At 40.0% G+C, this 17,520-nt stretch overlaps 1 protein-coding gene across 3 annotated transcripts in view; it reads right to left on the bottom strand.

Moving 5' to 3' along the window:
* COPG2 (coatomer protein complex subunit gamma 2) overlaps positions 1-17,520 on the bottom strand; it is a 160,501-nt gene that overhangs the window by 111,847 nt on the left and 31,134 nt on the right. The window contains exon 1 of one of the 3 annotated variants that reach the window (XM_030825608.1): positions 13,332-13,409. The exons of the other annotated variants lie outside the window; for them this stretch is intronic. The gene's annotated coding sequence lies outside the window, so the exon portion shown is untranslated. Of the gene's footprint in view, positions 1-13,331; positions 13,410-17,520 lie in introns of those variants that run through there. 3 annotated transcript variants of the gene reach the window in all.

Genomic DNA, 17,520 nt, shown 5'->3' on the forward strand with positions numbered 1-17,520 from the left:
CACCTTTCCTTCCTTTTCCCGTTGACACCTGATTGCCAAAAGGCACTTCTTTTTTCCTTTTTGCCTTTTTTCTCCTAGAGAAGCGTATGTTTGGAATACTGTCCCTTTATGTTGTGCTGGTCCTTTTAAATTACACTTGCCGTTTTATGTTGAGTATTTCTCTTTAAAATGTATGTCTAGCCTCTGAGACAGGGTCGCTCTGTTGCCAAGGCTGGAGTGCAGTAGCACGATACTGGCTCATGGCAACCTCCACCTCTCAGGCTCAAGCAATTCTCTCACCTCAGCCTCCTGAGTAGCTGGGACCACAAGCATGCCCACCATGCCCACGTAATTTACGTATTTTCCTTGTTTGGTAGAGATGGGGTTTCACCATGTTGCCCAGGCTTTTCTATTGTGCTTAAATCTTTAAATCAAGTACACTTCGAAATCCGTTTCCTATAGTAAATGCTCTTATCTTTCCCACTAACTTTTGAGTATTTTCTGAATTACAACTGTGGAATCCTAATCAGGGAAAAGAAGTCAGGCTGGCAGGACTAAGGAAAAGCAAAAAGAGAACGCAGATAAGCTGTAAGTCGGCCTTTCTTCATGGTCTAGGACACATAGCCCTCCTGCACAAATAATTCACAATCTTCCTATGCCCAACTTATCACTAGACCATCAGCTAATAGAAAAATGCAAGTTAGCTAACTGCAACCTTGGCATTATCAGTACTGCACAAAGCCCTCTTCAGCATAGCAAGAGCACCATCCTATAAAATCCCCGGCAAGCCTTTGTCTCCCTGAAGTCAGCTCCGCTCCTGCTGACTGGGCCACTGCACCCTAGCAACATGTTTCCACTTTTTTAAAGAATCTGTTTTTCTTTACCTACACCCGTCTTGGTCAATTCTTTTTTTTTTTTTTTTTTTTTTTGGAGATGGAGTCTCGCTCTGTCACCCAGGCTGGAGTGCAGTGGCGCGATCTCGGCTCACTGCAAGCTCTGCCTCCCGGGTTCACGCCATTCTCCTGCCTCAGCCTCTCCGAGTAGCTGGGACTACAGGTGCCGGTCAATTCTTTTTGCCGTCTTCATGACACCAGCCCCAGATAGTCACTACCCACAGCAACAACTTTAATCTTTCTAGTTGTTGTTCCTGCCTGGTGGTTGCTAACCTCCCTCTTCTATCTATCTACAACTTTAGCGGTTGGCCACTGCTTGCCCCAAAGACTTTGGGGGTGCAGGGAGGGGGTGCGGTTCAGGGGAGGGACGAGGAATTACCATACTGGCATTTGTCAGTTTTTCTTTTTACTCAAAGTGATTTTGTACTTTTGAGTATTCTCTGAATTGAAATAACTCTGAGGGTGTAGTTTTACCAAGAACAACTGTAGTTGTAAAATTGTTTCTTATCATGTAGGGAGATTTTGAGTCATCGATTAGTATACAGCCTTCATTGTCTTCAACTAACTAGAAGTCCATATATGTCATTCAACTGGTGTGTTTAGACAATCCATTATTAATATAATTACTGATTATGACTGGATTGAAATCTGTGGTCTTGCTAGTTTGTTTTTGTTGTTGTTTTGCAGGAGACTACAGTTTTATTATTACTCAAATCAGTCTGTGGTCTTGCTAGTTTTATATTTGTTCCATCTGGTCTTCGTTTCTCTGCCCACCTCCTCTACCTCCGCTCCCTTTCTGCCTGAGTTTAGGTTAACTGAACACTTTTTTCTTTTAACAACTTTGGTACCAACTATTTTTATTATTCCATTTTACTTCCTTTACTAGTTTATTGTTTATACTTCTTTAAATTTTTTTTAGTTGTTGCCCCAGGGTTTATAATTTATATCTTTACTTAATAACTAACAGAATATCACTTCGTGGCTAGAATAAGAACCTCACAAGAGTACATTCCCAATACTTTCCTTCTATTCTTTGTGCAATTATTCTAATATATTTTACTTTTATATATGCTTTAAACACATTACACTGCTATTTTTTGTTTTAGGCATACAGCTATTGTCCAGAATAATTTTTCAAAAAGAAAAAAGTGAATGTGATTTTGCCTTGGCTTGTTTCCAGTGTTCTTTTTGTGTAGCTCCAAGTTTCTGCTTGGTATCATATTCCTTTTATCTGAAGAATATCCTTTAACATTTCTTGCAGAGTAAGACAGCTACCAATAAATTACAAGTTTTTGTTATGTAAGAAAGTCTTTAGGCTGGGCACAGTGGCTCATCCCAGTAATTCCAGCACTTTGGGAGGCCAAGGCAAGAGGGTCACTTGATGCCAGAAGCTCAAGGCCAGTCTGAGCATCGTAATGAGACCTCTCTCTACAAAAACAAAAATAAAAAATTAGTCAGGCATAGTAGTGTTTGCCTGTAGTCCTAGCTACTCAGGAGGCTGAGAAAGGAAGACTGCTTGAGCACAGGAGTCATGCCACTGCACTCCAGCCTGGACAACAGAGCAAGATGCTGTCTCATAAATTAGTAAGTCTTTACTTTTCTATCACCTTTTAAAGATATTCTCACTGGGTATAAAATTATCAGTTGACACACCATTGTCTTCCAGCTTGCATGTTTTCTGAAAAAAACAGTCTACTATATAATCTGTTTCTATCTGTATAATGTTTTGTCCTTTTTTTGGGGGGGGGTACCTTTAAAATTTTCTCATTAAATCTTCTTTTTGGCAGTTTCACTGATATGCCTAGAGGTATGTGTGTGTGTCCCATGTGGTGTTCTTTGAGCTTTCTGGACATGCATTTTGTTATCTGTAATTAATTTTGGAAAATAAATGGCCATTATTACCTCAAATGCTTTCTCCTTTCTCCCTCTGGAATTTTATTATTATTATTATTATTTTTTGAGACAGAGTCTCACTCTGTCATACAGGCTGGAATGCAGTGGCGTGATCTCAGCTCACTGCAACCTCCGCCTCCTGACCTCAGGTGATCCACCCACCTCGGCCTCCCAAAGTGCTGGGATTACAAGTGTGTGCCACCACGCCTAGCCCTTCTCCTGGAATTCTACATATGCTAGTCTGTTTGATATTCTCTCAGCTCTTGGAATTCTTTTTTAGGAATTCTTCTTGTGTGTCAGTTTAGGCATTTTTATAGACCTATCCTCAGGTACATTTATTCTTTCTTTGGCTGTGTTAAGTCTACGAATGAATCTGAAAGCAATCTTCATCTCTGCTACTGTTTTTAATTACTAGCATTTCCGTTTGTTTCTTTCTTTTTCTTTCCTTTTTTTTTTTTTTTTTTTTAAGACAGAGTTTCGCTCTTGTCACCCAGGCTGTAGTGCAATGGTGCAATCTCAGCTCACTGCAACCTCTGCCTCCCAAGTTCAAGCGATTCTCTCACCTCAGCCTCCCAAGTAGTGGGATTACAGACACGTGCCACCATGCCTAATTTTTGTATTTTTAGTAGAGATAGGGTTTCACCATGTTGGCCAGGATGGTCTTGACCTCTTGACTTCATGATCCACCCACCTTGGCCTCCCAAAGTGCTGGGATTACAGGTGTGAGCCACCGCACCCGGCCCCTATTTAGGTCTTATTTAATTTCTATCACCAATGTTTTGTAGTTTTTAGTCTACCTATCTTATACATCTTTCATCAGATTTATCCCAAAGTATTTCATATTTTGATGCTACTGTAAACAGGATTAATTGCAATTTACAACTGCTCTTGGCAAGTATATACAACATAATTGATTTTTGCATATTGATCTTGTATTCTGCAAATTTGCTAAGCTCACTTATTACTTCCTGTAGCTTTTGTTGGATTCCACAAATTTTCTACATAGACAATGTCATCAGCAAACAAAGAGTCTCAGTTTTCTTGTTCAAATTGTTTTTCCTTAATAATTTTTCTGTATACTTGCTCTGTGTTTTTGAGAGATGGGTACCGAAATTTCCAGCTTTAATTGTGGATCTGTTGATTTCTCCTTGCAATTCTACCAATTTTTGTTTCAAGCATCGTGAAACTCTGTTATTAGCTCCAAAAACAATTAGTATTACTTTGTCTTCTTGGTAAGTTGACCCCTTTATCCCTAGTAATATTATTTATTCTGGAGTCTACATTATCTGATGTTAACAAGAATACAGCTTCTTGTGATTACAGTTAGCATGGTATATCTTGCTTCATCTTTTTACTTCTAATCTATTTGTTTCTTTATATTTAAGGTATGTTTTTATAGGCAGCATAAAGTTGGATTTGGCTTTTTTAAGAAATCCAAACTGAGCTGGGCACAGTGGCTAACGCCTGTAGTTCCAACTACTTGGGAGGACCGCTTGAGCCCAGGGGTTTGAGGATGCAGTGAGCTATGATCAAGTCACTGCACTGAGTGACCCCATCTCTTAAAAAAAATCCAATCTAGCCATCTTTGCCTTTTAATTGAAGTGTTTAGAATACATGCCTTTAATGTAATTATTGATATGGTTGGGCTGGAGTCTGTCATCTTGCAATTTCTTTTTCATTCATCTCATCTGGTTTTTGTTCCCTTTTCTTTTTTTTTTTTTTGAGATGGAGACTTGCCCTGTCACCCAGGCTGGAGGGCAGTAGCATCATCTGGGCTTACTGCAACCTCCGCCTCCCAGGTTCAAACGATTGTCCGAGTAACTGGGATTACAGGCATGTGCCACCACACCTGGCCAATTTTTGTATTCTTAGTAGAGATGGGGTTTTGCCATGTTGGCCAGGCTGGTCTCCAACTCCTGACCTCAAGCGATCCACCTGCCTCGGTGTCCCAGTGTGCTGGGATTACAGATGTAAGCCACTGCACCTGGCCAGGATTTTGTTCCCTTTTCTTTCCCCCCCAACCTCCTTTTGGGTGGAATATATGTTATGATTCTATTTAACTCTTTCGTTGGCTTATTAGCTATAACTCTGCATTGTTATTTTAGTGGTGGCTTTATACTGTCAATCTTTAACCTATTAGATTTTCTTCAAGTGCTAAAACACTTCATAAAGAGGGTACAAACTTAATAGTAATAAAGTACCATTTCTCTTCTTTGCCTCGTGCTATTTTTGTTGCAGATTTTATTTTTACATGTTATAAACCCCATATTAAATTAAGATTTTTAAGCAGTCAATTAACTTTTAAAATTACTTAAACAAGAAAATTTTCTTGTTTATCTACTCAGTTTAACATTTCCAGTATTCTTCATTTCTATGCACAGATCCATATTTTCATTATCATTTTCATCCTGGTGAAAAAATCTCTTTTATAACTACATGTGACTCTGTCAGAGATAAATTCTTTCAGCATTTTTTAAGTCTGAAATTGCCTTTTTATCACCTTCACTTTTGAAAGTTATTTTCACTGGGCATCAAATTTTCGATTGACAGTTGTTGTTTTCTTTAAGTACTATCCATATGTTGTTTTGGTGGGATCAATCTATTGTCATCTCCCTTCAGCCTGAAAAAACTTCATTTACTATAATATTTACTGTAGAGCAGGTCTGCTGGGGACAAATACCTTTTAGTTTACCTTCATCTGAGGAAGTCTTTATTTCACCTTCATTCGTGGAAGATATTTTCAGTGGATATGGTATTCTGAGTCATCATTTCCTTTCTTTCAGCACTTTAAAGATGGTGTTCCACTGTTTTTAGACTTCCAGATTTTCTGATGAGAAACCCACAGTGATGTGTATATGTAATGAATCATGTTCCTCTTGGTGCTTTCAACAGTTTTCCTCATCTTTGGTGTTCAGCAGTTTCATTAAGTGTCTGAGAGCAGAGTCCTTTGAATTTACCTTGTCTAAGTTTCACTTAGTTTCTTGAGTCTGTAAATTTATCTTTCTCCAAATTTGTAAGTTTTCAGTCATTATTTTCTCAAAAATTTTTTTTGCACCAATACCTTTCTCCTCTTCTTCAGGGACTTCAATGACACAAATGTTAGGCCCTTTGATACAGTCTCACAGGCCAGTGAGGCTGTTTATTTTTGTTTTCTTTTTTCTCTCTCTCTTTTCAGTTGGGATTTATTTCTACTGGTTTATCTTTAAATTCACTAACCTGTTCCTCTGACATCTCCATTCTGCTACTGAGATGAACCAATGATTTATTATTATTATTATTATACTTTAAGTTCTAGGATACATGTGTGGAACGTGCAGGTTTGTTACACAGGTACACACGTGCCGTGGTGGTTTCCTGCACCCATCAACCTGTCATCTACATTAGGTACTTCTCCTAATGATATCCCTCCTCTAGCCCCCCCACCCCGAGACAGGCCCCAGTGTGTGATGTTCCTCTCCCTGTGTCCATGTGTTCTCATTGTTCAACTCCCACTTATGAGTGAGAACATGCAGTGTTTGGTTTTCTGTTCCTGTGTTAGTTTGCTGAGAATGATGGTTTCCAGCTTTATCCATGTCCCTGCAAAGGACATGAACTCATCCATTTTATAGCTGCATAGTATTACATGGTGTATATGTGCCACATTTTCTTTATCCAATCTGTCACTGATGGGCATTTGGGCTGGTTCCAAGTGTTTGCTATTGTGAACAGTGGTGCAATAAACATACATGTGCATGTGTCTTTATAGCAGAATGATTTATAATCCTTTGGATATATACCCAGTAATGGGATTACTGGGTCTAAAGGTATTTCTGGTTCTAGATCCTTGAGGAATCACTACACTGTCTTCCACAATGGTTGAACTAATTTACAGTCCCACCAAAAGTGTAAAAGCATTCCTATTTCTCCACATCCTCCCCAGCATCTGTTGTTTCCTGACTTTTTAATGATCGCCACTCTAACTGGCGTGAGATGGTATCTCATTGTGGTTTTGACTTGCATTTCTCTAATGACCAGTGATGATGAGCTTTATTTCATAATCTCTCCTTTTGAGAAGTGTCTGTTCATATCCTTCACCCACTTTTTGATGGGGTGGTTTTTTTCTTGCAAATTTAAGTTCTTTGTAGATTCTAGATATCAGCCCTTTGTCAGATGGATAGACTGCAAAAATTTTCTCCCATTCTGTAGGTTGCCTGTTCACTCTGATGATAGTTTCTTTCGCTGTGCAGAAGCTCTTTAGTTTAATTAGATCCCATTTGTCTATTTTGGCTTTTGTTGCCATTGCTTTCGGTGTTTTAGTCATGAAGTCTTTGCCCATGCGTGTGTCCTGAATGGTATTATCTAGGTTTTCTTCTAGGGTTTTTATGGTTTTAGGTCTTACATTTAAGTCTTTAATCCATCTTGAGTTAATTTTTGTATAAGGTGTAAGAAAGGGGTCCAGTTTGAGTTTTCTGCATATAGCTAGCCAGTTTTCCCAACATCATTTATTAAATAGGGAATCTTTTCCCCATTGCTTGTTTTTGTCAGGTTTGTCAAAGATCAGATGGTTGTAGATGTGTGGTGTTATTTCTGAGGCCTCTGTTCTTTTCTGTTGGTCTACATATCTGTTTTGATACCAGTACCATGCTGTTTTGGTTACTGTATCCTTGTAGTATAGTTTGAAGTCAGGTAGTGTGATACCTCCAGCTTTGTTCTTTTTGCTTAGGATTGTCTTGGCTATGTGGAATCTTTTTTGGTTCCATATGAAATTTAAAGTAGTTTTTTTCTAATTATGTGAAGAAAGCCAATGGGAGCTTGATGGGGATAGCACTGATTCTATAAATTACTTTGGGCAGTATGGCCATTTTCACAATATTGATTCTTCCTATCCATGAGCATGGAATGTTTTTCCGTTTGTTTGTGTCCTCTCTTATTTCCTTGAGAAGTGGTTTGTAGTTCTCCTTGAAGAGGTCCTTCCCATCCCTCATAAGTTGAATTCCTAGGTATTTTATTCTCTTTGTAGCAATTGTGAATGGGAGTTCACTCATGATTTGGCTGTTTGTCTATTATTGGCATACAGGAATGCCTGTGATTTTTTGCACACTGATTTTGTATCCTGAGACTTCGCTGAAGTTGCTTATCAGCTTAAGGAGATTTTGGGCTGAGATGATGGGGTTTTCTAAATATACAATCATGTCATCTGCAAACAGAGACAATCTGACTTCCTCTCTTCCTATCTGAATACCTTTATTGCTTTCTCTAGCTCGATAGCCCTAGCCAGAACTTCCAATAATATGTTGAATAGGAGTGGTGAGAGAGGGCATCCTTGTCTTGTGCCTGTTTTCAAAGGGAATGCTGCCAGCTTCTGCCCATTCAGTATGATACTGGCTGTGGGTCTGTCATAAATAGCTCTTATTATTTTGAGATATGTTCCATCAACACCTAGTTTTTTGAGAATTTTTAGTATGAAGGGGTGTTTAATTTTATCAAAGGCCTTTTCTGCATCTATTGAGATAATCATGTGGTTTTTGTCATTGGCTCTGTTTATGTGATGGATTACATTTATTGATTTGTGTATGCTGAACCAGCCTTGCATCCCAGGGATGAAGCCAACTTGATTGTGCTAGATAAGCTTTTTGATGTGCTGCTGGATTCAGTTTGCCAGTATTTTATTGAGGATTTTCGCATCGATGTTCATCAGGGTTATTAGCCTGAAATTTTCTTTTTTTGTTGTGTCTCTGCCAGGTTTTGGTATCAGGGTGATGCTGGCCTCATAAAATGAGTTAGGGAGGAGTCCCTCTTTTTCTATTGTTTGGAATAGTTTCAGACGGAATAGTACCAGCTGCTTTTTGTACCGCTGGTAGAATTCAGCTGTCGATCTGTCTGGTCCTGGGCTTTTTTTTGGTTGGTAGGCTATTAATGACTGCCACAATTTCGCAACTTGTCATTGGTCTATTCAGGGATTCGACTTCTTCCTGATTTAGTCTCGGAAGGGTGTATGTGTCCAGGAATTTATCCATTTCTTCTAGGTTTTCTAGTTTATTTGCGTAGAGGTGTTTATAGTATTCTGTTATGGTAGTTTGTATTTCTATGGAATCAGTGGTGATATCTCTTTTATCATTTTGTATTGTGTCTATTTGATTCTTCTTTCTTTTCTTATTAGCCTAGCTAGCAGTCCATCTATTTTGTTAATCTTTTCAAAAAACCAGCTCCTGGATTCACTGATTTTTTTGTGTCTCTATCTCTTTCAGTTCTGCTCTGATCTTGGTTATTTCTTGTCTTCTGCTAGCTTTTGAATTTGTTTGCTCTGGCTTCTCTAGTTCTTTTAATTGTGATATTAGGGTGTAGATTTTAGATCTTTCCTGCCTTCTCCTGTGGGCATTTATTGCTATACATTTCCCTCTAAACACTGCTTTAGCTGTGTCCCAGAGATTATGTTATGCTGTGTCTTTGATCTGATTGGTTTCAAAGAACTTATTTATTTCTGCCTTAATTTCATTATTTACTCAGTAGTCATTCAGGAGCAGGTTGTTCAGTTTCCATGTAGTTGTATGGTTTGAGTGAGTTTCTTAATCCTGAATTCTAATTGGATTGCACTGTGGTCTGTGCAACTGTTTCTTATGATTTCTGTTCTTCTGCATTTGCTGAGGAGTGTTTTACTTCCAATTAATTATGTGGTCAATTTTAGAATACATCTAATGTGGTGTGGAGAAGAATGTATATTCTGTTGATCTGGGGTGGAGAGTTCTGTAGATTTCTATTAGGTCCACTTGGTCCAGAGCTGAGTTCAAGTCCTGAATATCCTTGTTAATTTTCTGTCTCGTTGATCTGTCTAATACTGACAGTGGGGTGTTTAAAGTCTCCCACTATTATTGTGTGGGAGTCATTATTGTGTGGGAATCTAGGTCTCTTTGTAGGTCTCTAAGAACTTGCTTTATGAATCTGGGTGCTCCTGCATTGGGTGCATTTATATTTCATATATTTAGGATAGCTAGCTCTTCTTGTTGCATTGATTCCTTTACCATTATGTAATGGCCTTCTTTGTCTCTTTTGATCTTTGTTGGTTTAAAGTCTGTTTTATCAGAGACTAGGATTGCGACCCCTGCTTTTTTTTTTTTTTTTTTTTTTTTTTTTGCTTTCATTTGCTTGGTAAATATTCTTCCATCCCTTTATTTTAAGCCTATGTGTGTCTCTACATATGAGATCAGTCTCCTGAATACAGTACACCAATGGATCTTGACTCCTTATCCAATTTGCCAGTCTGTGTCTTTCCATTGGGGCATTTAGCCAGTTTACATTTAAGGTTGATATTGTTATATGTGAATTTGATCCTTTCATTATGATGCTAGCTGGCTATTTTGCCCATTAGTTGATGCAGTTTCTTCATAGTGTCAATGGTCTTTACAATTTGACATGTTTTTGTAGTGGCTAGTACTGGTTGTTCCTTTCCATGTTTAATGCTTCCTTCAGGAGCTCTTTTAAGGCAGGTCTGGTGGTGACAAAATCTCTCAGCATTTGCTTGTCTGTAAAGGACTTTATTTCTCCTTTGCTTATGAAGCTTAGTTTGGCTGGATATGAGATTCTGGGTTGAAAATTCTTTTCTTTAAAAATGTTGAATATTGGCCCCCACTCTCTTCTGGCTTGTAGGGTTTCTACAGAGAGATCCGCTGTTAGTCTGATGGGCTTCCCTTTGTGAGTAACCCGACCTTTCTCTCTGGCTGCCCTTAACATTTTTTCCTTCATTTCAACGTTGGTGAATCTGACGATTATGTGTCATGGGGTTGCTCTTCTTGAGGAGTATCTTTGTGATGTTCTCTGTATTTCCTGAATTTGAATGTTGGCCTGTCTTGCTAGGTTGGGGAAGTTCTTCTGGATAATATCTTGAAGAGTGTTTTCCAACTTGGTTCCATTCTCCCCATTACTTTCAGGTACACCGATCAAACGTAGGTTTGGTCTTTTCACATAGTCCCATATTTCTTGGAAGCTTTTTTCATTCCTTTTCATTCTTTCTTCTCTAATCTTGTCTTCACACTTTATTTCATTACATTTATCTTCAATCTCTGATATCCTTTCTTCCACTTGATCAATTTGGCTATTGATGCTTGTGTATGCCTCACAATGTTCTCGTGGTGTGTTTTTCAGCTACATCAGGTCACTTATTTTCTTTCTAAGCTGGTTATTCTAGTTAGCAATTCCTCTAACCTTTTTTCAAGGTTCTTAGCTTCCTTGCATTGGGTTAGAACATGCTCCTTTAGCTCCGAGGAGTTTGTTATTACCCACCCTCTGAAGCCTACTTCTGCCAATTCGTCAAACTCATTATCTGTCCAGTTTTGTTCCCTTGTTGGCAAGGAGTTGTGATCCTTCGGAGGAGAAGAGGCATTTTGGTTTTTGGAATTTTCAGCCTTTTTGCACTGGTTTTTCCTCATCTTCGTGGATTTATCTATCTTTGGTCTTTGATGTTGGTGACCTTCAGATGGGGTTTCTGTGTGGACGTCCTTTTTGTTGATGTTGATGCTATTCCTTTCTGTTTGTTAGTTTTCCTTCTGACAGTCAGGACCCTCTGCTGCAGGTCTGCTGGAATTTGCTGGAGGTCCACTCCAGACCCTGTTTGCCTGGGTATCACCAGCAGAGGCTGCAGAACAGCAAAGATTGCTGCCTGTTCCTTCCTCTGGAAGTTTTGTCCCAGAGGGGCTCCTGCCAGATGCCAGTTAGAGCTCTCCTGTATGAGGTGTCTGTTGACCCCTGCTGGGAGGTATCTCCCAGTCAGGAGGCTCAGGGGTCAGGGACCCACTTGAGGAGGTAGTCTGACCCTTAGGAGAGCTTGAGCACTGTTCTGGGACATCTGCTGTTCTCTTCAGAGCCGGCAGGCAGGAACGTTCAAGTCTGCTGAAACTGCGCCCACAGCCGCCCCTTCCCCTAGCTGCTCTGTCCCAGGGAGATGGGAGTTTTATCCATAAGCCCCTAACTGGGGCTGCTGCCTTTCTTTCAGAGATGCCCTGCCCAGAGATGGGGAATCTAGAGAGGCAGTCTGGCTACAGAGGCTTTGCCGAGCTGCAGTGGGTTCGGCCCAGTTCAAAATTCCAGGAGGCTTTGTTTATACTGTGAGGGGAAAACCACCTACTCAAGTCTCAGTAATGGCAGACACCCCTCCCCCTGCACCAAGCTCAAGTGTCCCAGGTCGACTTCAGACTGCTGTGCTGGCAGCAAGAATTTCAAGCCAGTGGATCTTAGCTTGCTGGGCTCCATGGGGGTGGGATCCACTGAGCTAGACCACTTGGCTCCCTGGCTTCAGCCCTCTTTCCAGAAGAGTGAACAGTTCTGTCTCACTGGCATTCCAGGCGCCACTGAGGTATGAAAAAAAACTCCTGCAGCTAGCTCGGTGTCTGCCCAAACGGCTGCCCAGTTTTGTCCTTGAAACCCAGGGCCCTGGTGGCGTAGGCACCTGAGGGAATCTCCTGGTCTGCAGGTTTGAAGACCATGGGAAAAGCATAGTATCTGGGCTGGAGTGCACCATTCCTCAAGGTACAGTCCCTTATAGCTTCCCTTGGCTAGGGGAGGGAGTTCCCCAACCCCTTGCACTTCCCTGGTGAGGCAACTCCCCACCCTGCTTCAACTTGCCCTCCAGGGGCTGCATCCACTGTCTAACCAGTCCCAGTGAGATGAGCTGGGTACCTCAGGTGGAAATGCAGAAACCACCTGCCTTCCACGTTGATCTCGCTGGGAGCTGGAGACCAGAGCTATTCCTGTTTGGCCATCTTGCCAGCCACATCTCCACATCTGAGCCAATGAATCTTTTTACTTTACATATTATAGTCTGTCATTTCTAGAATTTTCATTTGGTTTTGTATATATAGCTCACTGCTGAGAATTCCTCTTTCCATTGATTTCAAGAGTGTCCACCTTTATGGTACATGGTTGCAGTAGCTGCTTTAAAGTATTTAAGAATCCCTACAACTGGGTCATTTTGGGGGTATCTATTGATTTCTTTTCCCTTGAAAATTTCCAAGTTTTTTCCAATCAATAGATGCCAACCCCAAAATGACACAGTTGCAGGGCTTAACATTGGTTCAAGGGAACCAATTTCCTTTCCTGGTTGACTGGTTTTGGATTGTATCCTGGACATTTTGATTATGTCATGAGACTCTGGATCCTATTAAAAGCCTCTGGGGACTATCGACTTTTTTGTTTTAGCAAAGAATCAACCCAGTCAGTTTCAGATTACAAGTTCTGCCTGGCCTTCTGTGCATATTGGTTCCAATGTCAGTTTATACTTCAAAGCTTTTGCTATGCTTCTTTAGGAATAGTCCATACATGTAGTGCTTTGGTAAGTTATCCATTCCTCCATATCTTTCCTCATGTCATTTCTCCCATACCATCTGGCTGTCAAAGACACCTTTCCCAGGTCGTCAGCCAGAAATATGGGGTTCTCTCAGAGTTTCAGCTCCCTGTACTATGCAAGTGGGCCCACCTTCCTGATAAAGAGGTAAGAAAAGATAGAAAAAATAATAATGTGGCTTTTCCCCCACTCTTCACCCAACAGCCGTCCCTTTTCTCAGTGGTAGGTTTCTTCTCAGGGTTTTAAGTACTCAAAACACTGCTGTCGTATCCTAGTAAAGTTGTTCCACAACTAGGGCTGACCTCAGGACAGGACTAGGAAAGAAAACGAGAAAAACACAAACAAACAAACAAGGATTCTCCTCCAGCTCTCCAGCTTGCAGTCACCACCAACCTTTTTTTTTTTTGTAAACTGTGCTCAGGCCAGAGAGATGGGCTTCTTTCTGAGTCTCTGTTGACCATACCTACTATATAGTTCCCAGATTCAGACTGCCCTTGGGTCAAACTCAAGGTATAAAGATGAAAATTAACCATGAAACTCACTGTTGCTATATTGGTCGTTCATTAAGTATTGTTTTCTCTCCTTAATTCACCTACTATATTTACTATTTGGAGGCTTCAGGCAATTGTTTGTTTTTTTGTCCAGGGTTGTTGTTATTATTATTATTATTATTTGTAATCACTGGGAAAGATGGGCTCCAGTAGCCTTATTTCAACTTAGCTAGAATTAGAAGTCTCCTGGCTTTCACTTTTATTCACTGTTGTTCATTTCACTAGGCTTTGGAGAAGGAAGTTTTATGACCTGGCATCACTTCATCATCTTTCCTGAAAAGTCTGCCACAATTTCATTTTAAAATAAAGTAAGCGTTAATCCAAATAAATCAGGAAAGTTGGCTTGCAAACTGGGCAGGAAAAAGAGAAGGGAAGTAGGAGACAGAAAGGTTTCTCAACATGCATTAACACACCTTTCTCCACTTCTGCCTGTGTGAGTGCTTTCATGAGGTTGAGAGGGAAATAATCCTTTTGATTCCAGCTCCCTTGCTTGAAGAGAGAAAATGGATTATCTTTTGTTTAACTCATGCAACAAACTGTTATTGCATGTCTAGTAATACAAAGCACTTTTCCAGGTATTGATGATACAAAGTTATATGCGGTTCTCTCTCTCAAGGAATTAATAATTCAGAAGGCAGAAAAACTATGCAAATAATTATAGTACAATATATTAAAATACCAGAACAGAGGTTAAAAAACAAACAAACAAACAAAAATGAAGTGTTAGAAGAACAACCAAAGCTAGATGTAGTGGCTCTCACCTGTAATTCCAGCACTCTGGGAGGCTGAGATGAGGGGACTGCTTGAGGTCAGGAGTTCAAGACCAACCTAATCAACATAGCAAGACCCTATTTCTTAAAAAAAAAAAAAAAAAAAAAAAGAACAACAGAGAAGACAATGACTAATCTGTCAAGAAAGAAGAAGAAGGAAGTCAGTACCTATAATGACATGTATTTGAGCTATGTGGAAAAGGAAACAGAATAATTCCAGGCACAGGGAGAAGCATGTATAAATATAAAGGGTATCAAAGAGCATGATGAGTTTGGGAAAGAGCTACAGCACTGATATGAACCCCAGGGAATACCAATATTTAGACGACAGGCAGAAGAAAACCAGCCACTTCTGAGGTATCATAGAATAAAATGGAGAAATCAAAGAAGAGAGGAAATCCAGGACTACAGTTTCTGAAAGCCAAAGATGGTAGAACTCCAGGAAGTATTTAACCATGTTAAAACTGGGAGAGAGGTCAGGTAAAATGTGGACAGATAATTAACTTTTAAAATTAAGTAAGAAGTTACTGGAAATCTTTGAGAGGAGTTTCACTACAGTGGTGGTTAACTCATAATAGTATCTCATTTTCTTGTTCTAAACTATGTCCTGGCAGTAAATCTTCAGGAACAGCTGCACCATTCAAATAGAAAAGCTGTTTCAGGCTTGTATATTTCTTACTAAGTGGATGAACTTAGCATTTAGTTTCCTTAGGAAGCACAAAGTATTTTTCTCCCTCTACCCAAATCCACACATTATCCCCACAATTGATTTCAAAACTGCCTAGCTGATAACAGTTTCTACAACCCATTTATTTCTTCCTAAACCATGGTCTTTGAATTTTTCATTTGATTTTCTGAGACCAGGACGTAACTTATCACATACTGATGCCCACTCCCCAGAGTACTCCCTAATGTGAGTGATGGATCATTCCTCAGGACTCAGTTCCAGAATTCTATGCTATCTTCAGCGATAGACTTTCACTGGGTGGGTCCCATCACATAAGGGTATGCCTTCTTGTAATGAGTAGAACAGTATAATCAGGTTGTCAATATACATTTAGTTAGTTAAGACACTAACTAAATCTCTTTTTTTTTTTTTTTTTTTTTTTACCAAGTTGTAATTTATACAATAAAATGGACAACTTAAATATTAAGTTAGATCAGTTTTGGCAATTGTGATCATCTATGTAACCTCCATCCAAAATAAAAATACTGAACATTTCCATCACCCCACAAAGTTCCCTCATGCTCATTTCCAATCAATTTCCTCTAACCCAGCAGACTTCTGACTTCTATCACCACAGACGAGTTTGGGCTGTTCTTGGAGTTTATATGAAGAGAATCATCCAGCAAATATTCTTTTGTGTCTGTTTTCTTTCCAACATAAATGTTTTAGAAGTTTATCCATGTTGTTGCCTGAATCAGCAATTTTTTCCTTTTATTGCTGAGTAATAGTCTATCGCATGAAAATACCACAATTTGTTCCTTCTTCTTTGATGAGCATTTGGGTTGTCTCCAGTTTAAGGCTATCACAAATATGAGAGGACTTCAAAAAATCTGTGGAAAAATGGAATTAAAAAATAAACCTAAAGGCTGAGCACAGTAGCTCACACCTGTAATCCCAGCACTTTGGGAGGCCAAGGCGGGCAGATCACTTGGGGTCAGGAGTTTGAGACGAGCCTGGCCAACATGGTGAAACCACATCTCTACTAAAAATACAAAAATTAGCTGGGCGTGGTGGCACACAGCTGTAATCCCAGCTACTTGGGAGGCTTAAGCCTGGGAGGTGGAGGCTACAGTGAACCAAGAGCACACCATTCCACTCCAGCCTGGGTGACAGGACAAGACTCCATCTCAAAACAAAAACAAAAACCATAGGCCGGGCGCAGTGGCTCCCAGCACTTTGGGAGGCCAAGGCGGGCAGATCATCAGGTCAGGAGATCGAGACCATCCTGGCTAACACGGTGAAACCCCGTCTCTACTAAAAATACAAAAATTAGCCGGGCATGGTGGCAGGCGCCTGTAGTCCCAGCTACTCGGGAAGCTGAGGCAGGAGGATGGCGTGAACCCAGGAGGCGGAGCTTGCAGTGAGCTGAGATCACACCACTGCACTCCAGCCTGGGCGACAGAGCGAGACTCTGTCAAAAAAAAAAAAAAAAAAAAGAAAAGAAAACTATAAATTTTATTTATCGACATAGCTCCATCAAGTTCAAGACACATTTTAAAGTGATGATACCAGTCATTTAGTCCATCCCTAAACAAATGAAGTTGCTGGGAATGTAAGCATGTCAATGCAGTCATTTTTACATTATTATTTTTTTTTTTTTAAGGAGCAGGAGTAGATAACTGTTTATATGGGCATTAAGATAATTGCTCTGATGTTGGTTTGAGAACTTCAACTCCAAGGTTCAGGGTTCTCTTTTAATTCAAGGCCAAGCTTGTAAATTAAGCTGCCTTAAAGAAAAAAGAAGCACTGCAGATAAAAGAAGGGAATGGGAAAAATAAACACAGACTTTTAAGAATGAGCAACAAGCTAGGCATTGTGGCTTATGCCTGTGATCCCAGCACTTTGGGAGGCCAAGGCATGTCAGATGATCCTCTGAAGCCAGGAGTTCAAGACCAGATAGGCAACATAACAAGACCCCATCTCTACTTAAAAAAAACACACACAAAAATTAACTGGACTTGGTGACACACACCTGTAGTCCCGGCTACTTAGGAGGCTGAGGTGGGAGGATCACTTGAGCCCAGAAGATGGAGGCTGCAGTGATCTATGATCATACCACTGCACTCCAGCCTGGGTGACAGAGAGATCCTGTCTCAGAAAAATAAAAGAAATGAGCAGCAGCACAAAGATCACTGGGAAATTAATTCTTAGCCAAAACCAACTTTGGCACTTTGGTTAGAGGAAAAAATCTCTCTCTGATTCTATTACTTAGAATCTATTAATTAGAGGATGAATCCCTAAATAGGTTTCATTTATCCTTGGTATCTGTTTTAAAACAAAAAACAAAAAACTCCACAATCTTGGACTCATGTCAATTTAATAATCATTTTGGGGGTGGAAAGGGCTACTTTGTCCGAGGCCCAAGGCTACTTTTAGGATAAGTTCTCTTTTCAGA

The sequence above is a fragment of the Nomascus leucogenys genome, chromosome 13, assembly GCF_006542625.1.
Source record: "Nomascus leucogenys isolate Asia chromosome 13, Asia_NLE_v1, whole genome shotgun sequence".
NCBI lineage: Eukaryota > Metazoa > Chordata > Mammalia > Primates > Hylobatidae > Nomascus > Nomascus leucogenys.